Genomic DNA, 18,348 nt, shown 5'->3' with positions numbered 1-18,348 from the left:
CCATTTGGCTATACCCCATGACAGAGAAAATGACATTTATCTCTCAGCATCCTGTCTTACAATTAAAGAAACACATCATCCTTAAAAAAAAAAAAAAAAAAAAAAAAAAAACAGAATAAAGCAACACTTAAAATGTGGGTCTGAGACCCCTCCCCATCCTGGGCATTCTCCAACTACTGATCTCAGTGATATCAAATCTGGCTGAGCACCAGGTTTGCTGTGGGCTTGTTATAGAATGCTCAGGCCTCTCCACAGATGCCCCTGTGTCAGAATGTTGCGCACGGAGTCCAGGAATTGCTTATTAACAAGCCTCACAGGTGAGGCTGATGCACAGTGTAGGAATCCTGGTCTGTGTTCTTGCTACCAAAAGTGGGATCTGAAGACCAGCAGCATCAGCACCAACAGCAACATTTTATAAGTAGGAAATCTCATTCTCGATTCCAGATCAGCTTACTTAAGGTGATGTCCAGGTGATTCCTGTCCACAGGAAAGTCGGGAACTCCCTGGTCTATGTACCTTCTAGACGTGGGGTCAGGACTGTGCAGTCTGATCTAAGTGTGTTGTCTGATCAGATCCTTTAGCAACGGAGGCCTAGTGTTCAGTCCTTGTTCCTGTTCTCTTCTATAGCCAATCAATCCCTTGGAGACGTCATCCAGACTCAAGGCTTTAAATAACTTTTATATGACATCACCTCCCAAGTCTATTTCTCCTAAATGTCTCCAGATTCATCTGTCCAACTGCCAACCTGACTACCTCACTGGTATTTCTCAGCGGCATCTCGGATCCCATATCTCCCACAGTGACTGCCTGTGACGTCCCCTCCTCTCATATGCTCCTGATAGTCTTCTCATTCTCGGCTGATGGCAACTCTTTTTAGTCACAGTCTGACATTTTTGGTATCCTTTCCTCTTCTTTCTCATACCCCAGATTTAGTCCATTAGAAAATGCTGTATAAACTGATTGGAAATAGTAGGAATCCGATCACTTCCCACTATTTCCACTGCTCACACCGCAGCTGAAGTAACCGACATCTCCAGCCTGAAATACTGCACTCATTTCCCACAGTTTTCCCACCTGCCTTGCTCATCTCCGGCCTTTGGATTCTGTTCTCAGCACAGCAGCTACAGTGATCCTTTTAAAAGAGAAGTTGTGGCATGTCTTTATTCTGCTTAAAACTGTCTCATTCAAAATCAAAATCCTTCCCACATACTCGAGCCCTAGGCCCACATGATCTGACCAAACCCCTGACCTTATCTCAGTGACTCTCTGCTCTGGCCATACCCGATCCCGTGTTCTTCCCAGAACACACAGCCATGATCCTGCCCTGGTACATTGACACTGAAGGTTCCTACTCCCTAGAAAAAACTTCTTCCAGATACCCTCATGACAAATTCCTTTATGTCCTTCACCTTCCCAACAAGGCCCATGCTGACCACCCCAGCACAATAGCTACCTTCTCTGTGCCACAACTCACACTCTGATCACCTGTTCCACAGCACTTACCACCTTCTCACACTTTCCTCATTTACTCTGTGTATATTAGAGTGTATGTACCGTCTGCCTCTTCCCACTGGAACACATGCTCCACAAGGCTAGAGATTTTTCTGATTTTACTTCAATGACTTTCCCCAGATGCAAAAACATTCTGTCACGTCTGGCAGACAACAAATGTCGGCTGAACGAATGATCACTGTAGAGCACCTCCTATTCTAAAGGCAGTATCTTTATTAACAGCCTCTGGCCAAATGCGGTTTCGCAGCAACTATAGCACAAGGTCCCCTTACATTGACATTGAGGCTGCCTGTGCTTTTCTCAGCAGTGCTGCTTGTGTGTCCTCCCTCCATCCCCACATCCCTCCTCCCACACCAACCCCTCTGCACACTGCAGCATGCAATTATATTTCCCTCTTAGGAAACAACAATCTTTGACTATGAATCCCAATTTCCAAACAAATATAAATCTAAGTTAGACTCTGCTTTATAAATCCATGAGTTTGCATTAGAGCCAGTGCTAGGATTACTACAACTCAGGGAAGGGAGAGTGGGTAGGAGAGCTGAGCAGAAGAGGAGTTCCACTAGAAAGTTACCTAAGATGAGAACTTATGGCATCCCTCCTCTCTGCTAATTTCACAATCTAGTTCCTTTAAAAAGGTTGGGGAAAAGATAGAAAATACAATCCAAGAAAGAGCCCTGGAACTAGGGTAAAAGCTGCATGGGCTTGAAAATTCATCTCTTAATACCACAGACTTCTGTGTGCAGGGACTGCCTTCCACCTTGTGGGGAAAATGACAGGAAAAATGACTCCTGCTGCTGTCAGAGATGAGGGACACCCAGGGGAGAAAGAGATCAGAACCCAGACACCAGAACAGGAACAGGCATAGTCCTCTACAGAAACAAAGAAACCAAAAATAATAATACAAAATATTAGGGCCAGACCATAGCCTGACCTAGCCTATGAAGCCCTCGCTGTCCACGGTCCTAGAGACAGGACAAGGCCCAGGCAATGTCTGTGTCCCTGTGATCACAGGTCCTGGTGAAACAAGGTTCTACTGAAGGGACACAAACAATGGAGCAGTCAAGATGATCAACCCAACGAATGACCACGTCAAATTCCATGATGTACTGAGCACCAACTGAGCATAGGCTGTCCACACTCAGCTCCTCACAGCCTCTCTCTCCTGTCTCCATCTACAACAGGCCCAGCACAGCAAAAATGGATTCTGGAAGGCTCTCAGGTTTTACTTCCTCTCTCAAGTTTTAAGAGTCTTGCTCTCCTTTCATTAAACCATCAACCCAACCTCATAGCAAGAATTTGAAAAATTCATATCCAGGCTCTTATTTTGAACAGAGAAATTGCAGCTCAGTGAAACTTAAAGTGAAGACATGAATAGAAATGTCCCAGCCTCACCTCTGCTGAAACAAGAAACTTGACTGGGGAAGAGAGCACAGGTCAGTGTGGGGTGGTGGTCCTGGTGGCAGTGGTGGACCAGTCACCCATTTCCTCACATTATGCTAACTGGAACACAGACACATAGATATATTCACATGTCAGGTGCAGATATAGAAGTCAGGAGCTCTTGAAATTAACAATGGTGTATATCAGAGGAAGGACTTGAAGAAATTTTGTATCTCTCAGTCCCACTCAAGGCAGTTGTCTCAAGCTACAGAAGAAAATAATCATAAACAAATCCAGGGCAGTCACTGTCCCTCATGACACTCTGAAGAGCCTACCACATGCTTAAGATGTCCAAATCCAGAGAACTCCTCATCAGAGTCATGTCCCCTCTGCCTCACCCCCACCCACTTCAGGCCCCCCAGTGTCTCACCTTTACAAGCCTCATGAGACGCATCAGAGTCCTGGGCACAGTTGCTGCCTGGGGTAGAACAAAAATAGGAACTGGTCAGAGCCCACAGGAGATGTGGCTAGAGGAGGAATCTTGTCTACACTGTTCCAGTGTAGATAGAGGGCTGCTCTAATCCCCCCTGCTAACAGGCAGCCTGAGCATAGCTCCCTCTTGTTCCATCTGTGAGAAAGAAAACAACCTGTGAGAGGTCAGGGAGGACACAGGGCATGAGGTCCTTAAGAAAACAGCAAATCCTGGACCCCAGGAAAATTTCCAGAACTATGACTGCAGACCCACGGCAGGATCAGGAAACCTGAGGAAAGCAGGTGTGGGGACTGGACAAACTGTCCTCCTGAGGTCTGTCCTCAGTAGGGATGTTCCCCTGTGACCTGTGACTGCTGGGAGGTCCCCGTCACCACAATCATCAAGGTGATAAATCTGTCCTTCGTTTTCACATGTGCTTCACAAAAGAGCAAGTGTTGGCACACAGGGCTCCAGGCTGGGTCGGCCTGTGTGTGGATGGTGCTTCCCAGTGATGAAGCAAGTCACAATTCTACCTGTGGTTTGAAACCGACAGTGGAACAAGAAAACTCAGACCCCACCCCTCACCCCTTCCCTACCTGAGCTTTTCTTCCTCCACATTACAGCAGCGACCACAACTCCAGTGACCACAGCTCCAAGGAGAAACAGGCCAGCAATGATGCCCACGATGGGGATGGTGGGCTGGGAAGACGGCTCTGGGAAAGGAGAGGAATGTGAGGGGTTCTGACCCCCAGGCCTCAGCCCTGACCCTGCTGAAGGTCTCCTGCTTTCCCTGAGAAGAGATAACTTACACCCCTCCTTACCCCATCTCAGAGTAAGGGGCTCTGGCAGCCCCTCATGCTGCACATGGCACGTGTATCTCTGCTCCTCTCCAGAAGGCACCACTACAGCCACCCACTTCTCGAAGTTTCCATCCCCTGCAGGCCTGGTCTCCACAAACTCCGTTTCCTGGGTCTGGTCCTCCCCATCCTGCTGCCAGGTCAGTGTGATCTCCGCAGGGTAGAAGCCCAGGGCCCAGCACCTCAGGGTGGCCTCATGGTCAGAGACGGGGTGCTGGGTCACGTGTGCCTTTGGGGGATCTGAGGCGAAGAGTCAGAAAATTCAGGCACTTTGCATTCCTCAAGGGACACTCCAGCAGCATACATGTGACCATCCTGAGAATGGACAGGACACCTGGGGTGGGGAAGGGAGCACAGAACCCAGACACCAGCCTGGACACAGGAATCTGGGATAATCTCCTATTCCTTGGAAAGTTCTAGTCTCTGACGGGGGAGCAGGGACTTCTGGTCCTGACCTGAGTGGAGGTCGAGGGACTCAGAAGAGCTGGAATCGGAGCCACAGACACACTGAGTGTGAGAGAGAGAACAAGGCCTGAGAGGAAAATTCCTGGTGCCCAAGGCTGCTGCAGGGGTCAAAGGGGACCACGGATCAGTATTCCAGGGACTGCGTTCCCCTCCATTTCCTCAGGGACTTCATCCCTTAATTGTCCCAAAGAGCAGGGTGGGCTCTCAGAGTCACTCTCTGGTACAGGATCTGGAAACCCAGGATTCTTCCCATTCAGGACCAGAGGAAGGGCAATATTCTAGCATTGGTCCCATTTTCCTACTCTCCTGGTGGGAGGCCAGCCCGGGAGATCTACAGGAGATGAGGGAGGGGCCCCGTGGCCCCTGGTACCCGCGCGCTGCAGCGTCCCCTTCCCGTTCTCCAGGTGTCTAGGGAGCCACTCCATGCACTTGCCCTCAGGTAGGCCCTGATCTGCTCTGAGTATTTGTCCGCTTCCCACTTGCGCTGGGAGATCTGAGCCGCTGTGTTCGCGGCGGTCCAGGAGCGCAGGTCCTCGTTCAGGGCGATGTAATCCTTGCCATCGTAGGCGAACTGTTCATACCTGCGGAGGAGGCGCCTGTCGGGCCCCACATCGCAGCCATGCATCCTCTGGATGTTGTGAGAACCATGGCCCCGCCCCCGCCGTCAGCCCCGAACACCAAACCCCGCTCCCGCCCCGACCAACCCGCGGGGATTTTGGCCTAAGCTGAAAATTAAACCGGGTAAAGGCGCCCGAGTTTCTTCCCTGATCGAGGGTCTGGGCAGGTCCCGCAACCTCGGGGTGGATCTTAGACCCGGAGACTCTGGGGGACCCGGGCCGTCCGTGAGGGATGGGGAGGGATCGTGACCTGCGCCCCGGGCCAGGGTCACTCACCGGCGTCGCTCTGGTTGTAGTAGCGGAGCAGGGTCCGCCGGTTCACTCGGTAAATCTGTGCGTGGCCCTTGGCGTTCCGTGTCTCCCGGTCCCAATACTCCAGCCCCTCCTGCTCCACCCACGGCGCCCGCGGCTCCATCCTCGGACTCACGGAGTCGCTGTCGAACCGCACGAACTCTGTGTCGTCCATGTAGCCCATGGTGATGAACCCGGGCTCCCCGCGGCCGGGCTGGGACACGGCGGTGCTGAAATACCTCGAGGAGTGGGAGCCTGGAGGCGAGGAGAGGCTGAGACCCGCCCGACCCTCCTCCCGGCGCCGCTGCCCGGGTCCTGCGCCCCCGCCGGGCGGGCCCCTCGCTTCTCCCCGCAGAGGCCCTTTCCCTCCCGACCCCGCACTCACCGGCCCAGGTCTCGGTCAGGGCCAGGGCCCCCGAGAGCAGCAGGAGGAGTGTTCGGGGAGCTATGACCCCCATCCTCGGCGTCTGGGGAGAATCTTGAGTCCGGGCGGGTGCGCCGGGACTGTAGTGCCGGGATCGCGGCGACGCTGATTGGCTTATCTAAAAACCCGGCACCCAATGGGAGTGAGAAGTGGGATTACGTCACAAGTATCCAGGAGGAAGGTTGGGCGAACCGAAACTCAGGGGAGTGGGCAATCCCCAACCCTGTGCTTCCCCAGTGCAGTCATCGCCCTCGGGGCCTGAGACCCAGAGAGCCACGCCTGGGACCTGGGACTTTGTCCTGATCCCTCTTTTCCTACGCCAGCCTCTTTGTCACACTGACTGCCTGAGTCCTGGTCAAGGATCTTTCTGAGGAAACCAGGGAGAGAACCCCCAGGCTGGCCCAGCCCCTTCCCATTCACTCTTATCCTGGAATCCTAGTCCCTGAACTGGACTTCCGACTCCTTACCTCTCCCCTTGGACTATCCTAGAAGAAAACTCACCCCAGGGAACTTTGATGCCAGAGTGAGCTCGCCTTGGGAATGGCGATGTAGCGAAAGGGGTTTTCTCTTTAAACCTGGTGAAGTTGTGACTGAAGGCACAAGACAGAGATTCTCACAGAGACCAGGTTTTTTTGTTTGTTTGTTTATTAATACAGTGGTTAGCACAATCTAACCCCTGAATGATCAGGATTCTAATCTGTAAAAGACCTGATTTTGCCTGCTTCATATATAAGTGTGAGAGGTGACAGCGTGCTGGCAGTCCTTACAGCCCTCACTCGCTCTCGGTGCTTCCTCTGCCTGGGCTCCCACTTTGGCAGCACTTGGGGAGCGCTTCAGCCCACCACTGCACTGTGGGGCCCCTTTCTGGGCTGGCCAAGGCGGGAGCCGGCTCCCTCAGCTTGAGGGGAGGTGTGGAGGGAGAGGCACAAGCGGGAGCCGGGGCTGTGTGCGGCGCTTGCGGGCCGGCTGGAGTTCCGGGTGGGCGTGGGCTCGGTGGGCCTTGCACTCGGAGCACCCGGCCGGCCCCGCCGGCTCCGGGCAATAAGGGACTTAGCACCCGGGCCCGTGGCTGCGGAGGGTGTATTGGGTCCCCCAGCAGTGCCAACCCACTGGCGCTGCGCTGGATTTCTCACCGGGCCTTGGCTGCCTTCCTGCGGGGCAGGGCTCGGGACCTGCAGCTCACCATGCCTGAGCCTCCCACCCCTCCATGGGCTCCTGTGCCGCCCGAGCCTCCCCGACGAGCGCCGCCCCCTGCTCCACGGCGCCCAGTCCCATCGACCACCCGAGGGCTGAGGAGTGCGAGCGCACGGTAAGGGACTTGCAGGCAGCTCCGCCTGCAGCCCCGGTGCAGGATCCACTGGGTGAAGCCAGCTGGGCTCCTGAGTCTGGTGGAGATGTGGGGAACCTTTATGTCTAGCTCACGGATTGTAAACACGCCAATCAGCACCCTGTAAACACGCCAATCAGCACCCTGTGTCTAGCTTGAGTGCACCAATCGACACTGTATCTAGCTGCTCTGGTGGAGATGTGGGGAACCTTTATATCTAGCTCGCGGATTGTAAACACACCAATCTGCACTCCGTATCTAGCTCAAGGTGTGTGAACACACCAATCAGCGCCCTGTCAAAACAGACCACTCGGCTCTACCAATCAGCAGGACGTGGGTGGGGCTAGATAAGAGAATAAAAGCAGGTTGCCCGAGCCAGCAGCGGCAACCCGCTCGGGTCCCCTTCCACACGGTGGAATCTTTGTTCTTTCGCTCTTTGCAATAAATCTTGCTACTGTTCACTCTTTGGGTCCACACTGCTTTTATAGAGCTGTAACACTCACCGCCAGGGTCAGCGGCTTTATTCTTGAAGTCAGTGAGACCAAGAACCCACCAATTCTGGACACAAGTGTATCCAAATAGCATTGCAATTCGAGTCACAAAGCTTTTAAGTTTACTTTCCTCAGACTGTGGATCCATGACTCTGGGTTGTTGCATTTAAAATTATCTTCATTCCATAGCCCGAGTTTCCCTGTGAGTCCAGACACCTCAATACAAAGAAGCAGGATTTGTTACTGTATATTGTAACAAGGAGCCTCAAAATTGCACTGAAGTCAAAATGCCTATCAGTGCTTAAGCACTGCTTGTTTTTATGAATTATGCACATCTAAGCAGTGTGCATATTTTATTTGCATACTTGGTATTTTTTTACTCTTATGTTTTTAATCATGAGGAGGCCGTTAGTTTTTGGCAGTCCCACAAAATGTATTAAATACCGAATGCATGCAAAGAACCCCCTGCTAGGCTCCTCCACTGCTTTAGAATTATTTCCCTCTGCTCCTTTTCCTCACCTCCTGCTTCTCCAGCCCTTCTCTCTGCCCCTTTCATCCCTCACACCCTCCTCTCCCCTTAGTCCCTGCCACCCTGTCACTCCTGAATTGTGGCACTAACACTGTCCCTCACTTCCTGCCTATGTCTGTTCTCCCTGCAGTGCTCAGCAGTCCTGCTAATGTGACCCAGGTCGTGTCATTTCTTCACTTACGATGGTTGGATTTTGGTCTACCATTTTGCTATATGCTTTCAATTTGTCTCATATCTTTTTGTTTCTATTCCTCCTTTCCTACTTTCTTATGTGTTAAACATTTTTTTAGTTTATGGTTTTAATTCTAGAGGTTTTTAGGTATATTTCTTTACACGAATTTTTTATTGTTGTAAGAATTGAAACCCGATTCCTTGACTTTTCACGGTGAAGTTCAGGTAATATTAAGCTGCATCCAGCAAAATAAATGACACTTGTAACAGTGTAGTTTCATTTAACCTACCACTGTGTTATTATTGTTGTATATATTACATCAATATACTTTATAAACTCAATAATACAGTAACACTTTTTGTTTTAAGCATTCATATTAAGTCATTAAGAAAATGAGTGTGTGTGTGATCTGTGTATGTGCATAATTTCTGTTGTTAATTGTCCCTTTCTATATATCTAGGTCACCATCTAGTATCATTTCCCTTCAGCCTGAAGAACTTCCTTTAAAATTATATGTCGTATAAGACCCCTAGGAAATGAATTTTCTGATTTTGATGATATAAAAGTGTCTTCATTTTTGCCTTCTTCCCCCACCGTTTTTTTTCCTTATTGGAGCATTTATGTATAATAAAACTCACCAGTTTTAGCTGCAATGTTTGATGAATATTGGTAATTATTTATAGTCATGTCACTACCACATTGCCCAGATAGAGAACAGTTTCTTTTCCCTAAAAACTTTCCTCCTCCCCCTTTCTATTTAATCCTTGCCTCCCACCCTCACCCCCTTCCTTCACTCAACCACTGCTCTGCTTTCTATTACTGTAATAATGAAATTTCTAGAATTTCATTGACATGCAATCACATGTTATGTAGTCCTTTGTTTGGTCTCTCACTTGGCATAACAATATTTGAGATTTTTCCATGTAGTTAAGAGTAATAATATTTCATTCATTTTTGTCGCTGAGTAGCTACTGAGTATTGTTGGAATTACAGTTTATTCATTGGTTTCTCTATTCTCCAGCTGATAAACATGTGGGTTATTTCTGGCTAGGATCTGTTATTAATGAAGGCACTATAAATAACTGACTACAAGTCTTTGCATGGCCTTACATTTTCATTTCCTTTGGATAAATAAATATTTGTGGAATTGTTGGGTGATATGGTAAACGGATGGGTAGCTGTTTAAGAAACTACCATATTATTTTACAAATTGACTGCAACATTTTTTTGCATTCCTAGCAACAATATAACAGATTTTTATTTTTTCCATATTCTTACCAGTATTTAGAATTATCATGTCTTTTCAACTTTACTTATTCTAGGCGATGTGTGATGGTTTCTCACTGTGGTTTTAACTTGCACTTCTTTGATGACTAGTATCGTTGCTATCTTGTCATGTTTGTCTAAGAGACTTATTACATATCTTTTGTGAACGATTTTGCAAATTTAATTATTAATTCCAGAGACTTTTTCAGAATTCCTTATTGTTTTCTACATATGTAATTAAGCTGAGAAAGAAAGATTTTATTTCTTCCTTTCCTATTTTTTTCTTTTTAAAATTATTAATTTTTTTTTTTTTTTTTTTTTTTTGAGACGGAGTCTCGCTCTGTCGCCCAGGCTGGAGTGCAGTGGCGCGCTCTCGGCTCACTGCAAGCTCCGCCTCCCGGGTTCACGCCATTCTCCTGCCTCAGCCTCTCCGAGTAGCTGGGACTACAGGCGCCCGCCACTACGCCCGGCTAATTTCTTTTTGTATTTTTAGTAGAGACGGGGTTTCACCGTGGTCTCGATCTCCTGACCTCGTGATCCGTCCGCCTCGGCCTCCCAAAGTGCTGGGATTACAAGCATGAGCCACCGCGCCCGGCATAAACATTATTAATCTATTCCCTTAACCATAAACATTTAGAGGCTGGGAATAGCTATGTTTCCGGAAATGCAGCCCAGCAAGTCGCAGCCTCATTTTCCTAGCCCTCACTCAATATGGAGTCGCTCTGGTTCAAATGCCTCTGACAGTCTTTATGAATGATAAAAAAGTGTAGTCAATCATAAAGCTCTGACTCACTCCCAGTTTGCCCTTTCCTTCCTAGAGAACGTCTTTCAGGCCCTTCCTCCCCTCAGAAGCTTTCAACATCCACTCCATTCCCCTAAACTGGGGACCGAGTACATTGCAGCTTCTTTGGTGCTTCTAGGGACGGGAACAGGGCTTCTTTTAGTTGTGGATTAGGTTTTTATTGCTGCTGTAACAAATTACCACAAATTTAGCTGTTTAAACAACACGAATTTATTCTCTTACACTTCTGCAATGTCGTCGGTGGGCCAGATTCGGATTTTGGGCCACACAAAAGAATTTGAGAGTGAGTCCAAAATAAGACTAGGCAAAGGAGTTTATTGCAAAGTGAAAATACACTCTCAGAGGCAGAGTGGGCTGCTGAAAGCTAGCTCAAAGCTAGAGGCAGCAGTTAGTGCCTTAAGGGGAATTTTCTTTGTGGAAACTGTACATACATATTAATAAAATACTGGTGAGATCAAGTAAGCAAAGGCAGACCTGTGGTTGGCACATGAGCTACATGCTCTAACACTCATCCCATGTATCATTAGTGTGTAAAATCCCCACGTGGTGGTGTGTTTTTTGCTATTACAATGAGGAAAAGGTCACCATAAGCTAAACCTTGAGCCTAGCTGTGTATGCAAGACCCTGGAGAAGTTCCTAGTCACGCCTCCACCCCGCCAACCAAGGCAGACGTTTGTAGCTAATAGCTTCTTGGGCTTTTGGTGCTGATTGGCGGAGATGGGGTAGCTACATCATGAATTAAGGCCTTTTGTTCTCTTTCCCAGGCTGTATAAGGTATCAAGAACTTGTAACCACCTGGCAGAATCCTGTAGGACTGCTTATCTTGCAAAAAGACTTCAGTGCTGATGCGGGAGGGTGCAAGTGAAAAGAATTCACTGTAAAAGCAGCCATGGGGCTTCACACACGGGACAAGTTAGTATGGCCTCCTAACCTTACTTATCTTGCCTCAGTAGGTCAGAAGTCTGAAACAAGGCTCAACGGGCTAAAATCAAGTTGCTAGTGTGGCTGCATTTTTTTTTTTTTTTTTTTTTTTTTGAGACGGAGTCTCGCTCTGTCGCTAGGCCGGAGTGCAGTGGCATGATGTTGGCTCACTGCAAACTCCACCTCCTGGGTTCAAGCAATTCTCCTGCCTCAGCCTCTCTAGTAGCTGGGACTATGGGTGCGCACCACCACGCCCGGCTAATTTTTGTATTTTCTTTAGTAGAGACAGGGTTTCACCATGTTGGCCAGGATGGTCTCCATCTCTTGACCTCGCGATCCACCCACCTCGGCCTCCCAAAGTGCTGGGATTACAGGTGTGAGCCATCATGCCTGGCCTGTTGTTTATTTTATTTTATTTATTTATTTTTGAGACGGAGTCTTGCTCTGTAGCCCAGGCTGGAGTGCAGTGGCATGATCTTGGCTCACTGCAAGCTCCGCCTCCCAGGTTCACGCCATTCTCTTGCCTCAGCCTCCTGAGTAGCTGGGACTACAGGCGTCTGCCACCACGCCTGGCTAATTATTTTTGTATTTTTAGTAGCGACAGGGTTTCACCTTGTTAGCCAGGATGGTCTTGATCTCCTGACCTTGTGATCTGCCTGCCTCTGCCACCCAAAGTGCTGGGATTACAGACATAAGCCACCATGCCCGGCCCCTGTTGTTTATTTTTATCTACCATCCTTAGTGGATAGCTCCCTTCCACATACCCTTGTCCTCCCAGTGTAGTTATTTTCTTATTTTGGTAAGCTCAGTGTTCAGTGTTTACATTATTATGACCGTGTAAATGGTATTCACAACTAGGCTAGCAGCTGTGATTACTTTCCCTCTGTCAAATTTACTTTTTAATTTGCCTGAAGTTAATAAATGTCTTGTTCCTTCCTGTGCTTAGTTTCTGCCTTACTCATTACAAGATCTCTCCCAAACTTTCCCCAGCGGCTTCTGCTATGGTTTGAATGTGTCCTGCAAAGCTCATGTGTTGTAAATTGGATCCCTGTATTAGTCCATTCTCATATTGCTGTAAGGAAGTAACGGAGACTGGGTAATTTATAAAGAACGGTGGTTTATTGGCTCATGGTTTTGCAGGCTGTACAAGCATGGTACTGGTATCTGCTTGGCTTCTGGGGAGGCCTCAGGGAGCTTTCACTTATTGTGGAAGGAAACAGAAGCAGGCATATCACTTGGTGAAAGCGGGAGGAAGTGGGGAGGGAGGTGCCACATATTTTTAAACAACCAGATCTCAGGAGAACTCACTATCACAAGGACAGCACCAATCCATGAGGGATCCTCCTCCATGACCCAAACACCTTCTACCATGACCCACCTTCAACACTGGGGATTAAAATTCAACATGAGATTTACAGGTGACAACACCCAAACTGTATCAGTCTCCAATGCAGTGGTGTTGGGAGGTGGGATCTAATGGAAGGTGTTTGGGTCACGAGGGCTTTGTCCTCATGAATGAATTAATACCATTGTTGAAGGAGCAGGTTCACCCCTTTTGACCTCTCTTTGTCCTCTGTCTTGCCCTTCCATCTTCTACCATGTGAAGACACAGCAAGAGGTCTTCAACAGATGCTGGTGCCTTGATCCTGGACTTCCCAGTCTCCAGAACTGTGAGAAAATAAATTTCTGTTCTTAATTGACTCAGTCTGTGGTATTTTGTTATAGCAGCATGAACAGACTATATTAGTTCGTTCTTGCATTGCTACAAAGAAATACCTGAGCCTGGGTAATTTATAAAGAAAAGAAGTTGAATTGGCTCACGGTTGTTCAGGTTATATGGGAAGCATGATTCTGGCACTTGCTAGGCTTCTGGAGAGGCCTCAAGGCCTCAGGAAACTTACAATCAGGAGAAGGCAAGGCAAAGCAAGAAGCAAGGGGGCGGGGGAGGTGCTACACACTTTAAAACAAACCAGATCTTGTGAGAAAATCAGAGAACAGCACCGAGGGGATGGTGCTAAACCACGAGAAACTGCCCCCATGACCCAATCACCTCCCACCAGGCTCCACCTCCAACAATGATTATACAATCTGACCTGAGGTTTGGGCAGGGACACAGATCCAAACCATGACACAGACTAAAACAGTCTCCCTGACTATATTCAAGCATATCCGCGATTCCATCAACCTCACTGTTGTGAAGACATCTGGCCCACAGCCCTCAGTCCTGCTACCTGTGGACTGGTGCCCACACACCTGGGGCAATTCTGGCTTCCTGGATCTTATTCACCTTATCTTGGGCATTCCTTTGCTGAAAATGTTATAAAAAATAAAAAAAAAATTCCTACTACAAGTCTGTGTGAGGCTGGATTTTTTTCATAAACCTCAATCAAAATAACAGATTACATGCAGAAACAGACAGGAAAATCCACTGGTCTTCTAATGAGACAGACCAGAAAAGAACTTGTAAGCATGTAAAATGTAAAAAAAAAAAAAAAAATACACCCCTCTCACTATATTGTTTTATTTTGGAAAACAGTGATTTCTCATAAAAATATTTCTAACATGTAATGTGGGTTATTAACACTCTAGATGAATTAAATATTTTGAGTTTTAATTTCTAATATGGTAAATATTAACAGACATAAAATTACCTTTGGCGTCTTCACTAATTCCTAAGAGCATATAGGGATCATAAAACCAAAGCTTTTGAGAACCAATGACATAGCTCCTGGGCCAGGACTCAGGGAGACAGTGTGACAAAGAGCGCTCGGGGCAGGAGGAGAAGGGTCAGGGCGAAGTCCCAGGTCCTCAGGCATGACCTCAGCTCTCAGGGTCTCGGGTCCTGAGGGCGGTGTCTGGATTGGGGAGGCCCGGCCTTGCGGATTCCCTATGCCCGGAGTTTCTTCTCCCTCTCGCAACCTATGGGACTCAGACTTATCTGCAGATCCCGAGGATGGGGTCGTGGAGCCCCGAATCCTCCTCCTGCTACTACTTGGGGGCCCTGGCCCTGACCGAGACTTGGGAGGGTGAGTGCGGGGTCGCAAGGAAACTGCCTCTGCGGGGAGGAGCAAGGGGCCCGCCCAGCGGGGGGCGCAGGACCCGGGGAGCCGCGCCGGGAGGAGGGTCGGGCGGGCCTCAGGCCCTCTCGCCTCCAGGCTCCCACTCCTTGAGGTATTTCAGCACCACCGTGTCCCGGCCCGGCCGCGGGGAGCCCCGCTTCATCGCCGTGGGCTACGTGGACGACACGCAGTTCGTGCGGTTCGACAGCGATGCCGCGAGTGCGATGATGGAGCCGCGAGTGCGATGATGGAGCCGCGAGCGCAGTGGGTGGAGCAGGAGGGGCCGGAGTATTGGGACCGGGAGACACCGAGCGCCAAGGCCCACGCAGAGACTTTCCCAGGCAACTTGCGGACCCTGCTCCGCTACTACAACGAGAGCGAGGCCGGTGAGTGACCCCAGCCCGGGACGCAGGTCACGACCCCTCCCCACCCCCCAAGGACGGCCCGGGTTGCCCTGAGTCTCCGGGTCCGAGATCTACCCGGAGGCTGCGGGACTCGCCCACAGCCTCGATTTAGGAGAGCCCCAGCTGCGTTTACTCGGTTTCATTTTCAGTTGAAGCGAAAATCCCCGCCGGTTGGTCGGGGCGGGGGCGGGGCTTAGTGGGCGGGGCTGACTGTGGGGGCGGTGCCAGGGTCTCACACCTTCCGGGAGATGTTTGGCTGCGACGTGGATCCAGAGGGCAGCTTCCTCCGCGGGTATGAGCAGCATGCCTAAGACTACAAGGATTACCCCGCCCTGAACGAGGACCTGTGCTCCCGGACTGCGGCGGACACGGCGGCTGAGATCACCGAGCCCTAGGAGGAGGTCGAAGAGACAGAGCAATCCAGGGCCTACCTAGAGGGCCTGTGTGTGTAGTCCCTACACAGACACCTGGAGTACGGGAAGGAGACCCTACAGCTTGCGGGTGCCAGGGTCTGTGGGGCGCCTCCCTGATCTCCTGCAGATCTCCTGGCTGGCCTCCCACGAGGAGGGGAGGAAAATGGGATCAACGGTAGAATATCGCTCTCCCTCTGGGTTTCATATCCTGAGACGTGACTCTGAGGAACAATTAAGTGGTGAAGTCTCTGAGGGAATGGAGGGGAAGACAATCCCTAGAATACTGATCAGTGATTCCCTTTGTCCCCTGCAGCACCTTAGGCACCACAGGGCGATTTTCTCTCAGGCTTTGTTCTCTGCCCCATACTCAGTGTCTTTGGAGGTCTGATTCCAGCCTTTCTGCGTCTCTTGGCTTCCACCCGGGTCAGAAGCTTAAGTGCTTGTCAGAGACCTGGAGCCTCTCAACCTGTGCTGAGTTATCCAGATTCTAGACCTTCCGAGGAATAGGAACATTATCCCAGATTCCAGTGTCCAGGCTGGTGTCTGGGTTTTGCGCTCTCTCCCCGACCCCAGGTGTCCTGTCCATTCTCAGGATGGTCACATGGGCGCTGCTGGAGTGTCCCATGAGGAGTGCAAAGTGTCTGAATTTTCTGACTCTTCCCCTCAGACCCCCCAAAGACACACGTGATCAACCACCCCGTCTCTGGCCATGAGGCCACCCTGAGGTGCTGGGCCCTGGGCTTCTACCCTGTGGAGATCACACTGACCTGGGTGTGGGACGGGGAGGACCAAACTGACAGTGATTGAGTCTCATGAGATCTGATTTTTTTTTTCTGAAAGGGAATCTCACTCTGTCACCAGGCTGGAGTGCAGTGGCCCAGGCCAGAGTGCAGTGGCGCAATCTCGGCTCACTGCAACCTCCGCCTCCTGGGTTCAAGCGATTCTCCTGCCTCAGCCTCCTGAGTGGCTGGGACTACAGGCACGCACCACCACGCCTAGCTAATTTTTGTATTTTTAGTACAGACGGGGTTTCACCATGTTGGCCAAGATGGTCTCGATCTCTTGACCTCGTGATCCCCCTGCCTCAGCCTCCCAAAGTGCTGGGATTAGAGGCGTGAGCCACCACGCCCGGCTGAGAACTGATGGTTTTTTAAAAATGGAGTTTTCCTGCACCAGCTCTCTCTCCTTGCCTGCTGCCATCCACGCAAGATGTGACTTGCTCCTCCTTGCCTTCCACCATGATGTGAGGCCTCCCCAGCCATGTGGAGCCATTAAGTCTGTTAAACCTCTTTCTTTTGTAAATTGCCCAGTCTCGAGTATGTCTTTACCAGCAGTGTGAAAACAGACTAATACACAAGTGAAACACATTATACATTTTAATCCATTAAAGACTAGTAGGCAGCATTCCCCATGAGCTGACACAAGAGCCCGTGGGCCTTAAGGGAATATTGGCTGGTAGTCTACTACAAACGGGTAGTCTGACTTCCCCTCTTCCTATCTGGATACACTTTATTTCTTTCTCTTGCCTTATTGCTGTGGCCAGGACTTCCAGTACTCTGTTGAATAGGAGTGGTGAGAGAAGGCATCTTTGTCTCGTGCTGGGTTTCAAGGGGAATGCTTCCCCCATTTGGTATGATGTTGGGATGTTGGCTGTTGGTTTGTCATAGATGGCTCTTATTATTTTGAGGTATGTTCCTTCAATACCTAGTTTATTGAGTGTTTTTAAATAAAGGAATGTTGAATTTTATCAGAAGGCTTTTCTGGATCTATTAAGATAATCATGTGGTTTTTGTCTTTAGTTCTATGTATGTGATGAATCACATTTATTGATTTGCACGTGTTGAACCAATCTTGCATCCTGGATATGAAGACTACTTGATCATTGGAATTAGCTTTTTGATGGGCTGCTGGATTTGGTTTGCAAGTACTTTGTTGAGGATTATTCCATCAATGTTCATCAAACATATTGATCTGAAGTTTTCTTTTTCTGTTTTGTCTCTGCCAGGTTTTGGTATCAGGATGATGCTGGCCTCATAGAATGAGTTGGGGAGGAGTTCCTCCTCTTGAATTTTTTGGAATAGTTTCAGTAGGAATGGTACCAGCTCTTCTTCATCCATCTGGTAGAAATCACCTGTGAATCCATCAGGTTCAGGGATTTTTTTGTTGTTGGTAGGCTATGTATTAAAGATTCAGTTTTGGAGCTCATGATTGGTCCTTTCAAGGAATCAATTTCTTCCTGGTTCAGTCTTGGGAGGGTGTATGTTTCCAGGAACTTATCTATCTCTCCTAGGTTTTCTAGTGTGTGTGCATACGGGTGTTCATAGTAGCTTCTGACGGTTATTTTTATTTCTGCAGAGTCAGTGGTAACATCTTTTTTGTCATTTCTAATTGTGCTTATTGGGATCGCCTCTGTTCCTTATTAGTCTAGCTAGCAGCCTATTTATCCTATTAATTTTTTCAAAAAACCATCTCTTGAATTTGTTGATCTATTGAATACTTTTTTGTGTCTTGATTTCCTTCAGAACTTAACTCATTCTCAACATTTCACAGCCCACTTTCAGTTAATAATGTACTAGTTCACATAAATATAGAAATCTTGCAACCATTTATCCTCTGTACAGCGTCCATCTTTTATACTATAGATATTATATGTGATATATCTACATAGGTTATAAGCCCCATAAGAAAGCCTGCTTATTTTACCTTTAAACAGTTCTATGTATATAAAGTAAGATTAAACAGGGGGGAGCAAGATAGCCTTTTGTACTTAGTGTCTACCACTTCTGACATCTTCATCTTTTCTGATAATATCATTTTCCACCTGGTATCATTTGCTTTCAGCCTGAAAAATTTTCTTTACCAATTTTTATTGTACAGATCTACTGGTGACAAATTCTCTTAATTTTCTTTTACCTGAAATATCTCCTTATTTAGCCTTTATCT

The 18,348-nt window shown here is 48.7% G+C and overlaps 1 long non-coding RNA gene and 2 pseudogenes across 1 annotated transcript; 1 reads left to right on the top strand and 2 right to left on the bottom strand.

The window, feature by feature from the left end:
• Positions 1 to 3,074: 3,074 nt before the first annotated feature.
• LOC116460054 (class I histocompatibility antigen, Gogo-B*0101 alpha chain-like) lies at positions 3,075 to 6,061 on the bottom strand (annotated as a pseudogene).
• Positions 6,062 to 12,626: 6,565 nt separating this feature from the next.
• On the bottom strand, positions 12,627 to 14,415 carry LOC131382082 (uncharacterized). The gene is made up of 2 exons (XR_009211253.1): positions 14,181 to 14,415; positions 12,627 to 13,197 (listed from the first exon to the last, which is right to left on the bottom strand). It is a non-coding gene; the product is annotated as an uncharacterized LOC131382082 (long non-coding RNA).
• Positions 14,404 to 15,543, top strand: LOC116460062 (class I histocompatibility antigen, Gogo-B*0102 alpha chain-like; annotated as a pseudogene).
• The last annotated feature ends 2,805 nt before the right edge of the window (positions 15,544 to 18,348 follow it).

Source organism: Hylobates moloch, unplaced genomic scaffold (assembly GCF_009828535.3).
Source record: "Hylobates moloch isolate HMO894 unplaced genomic scaffold, HMol_V3 SCAFFOLD_20, whole genome shotgun sequence".
NCBI lineage: Eukaryota > Metazoa > Chordata > Mammalia > Primates > Hylobatidae > Hylobates > Hylobates moloch.
The sequence above is the reverse complement of the archived record's forward strand: the minus strand, read 5'-3'. Positions and strand labels throughout refer to the sequence as shown.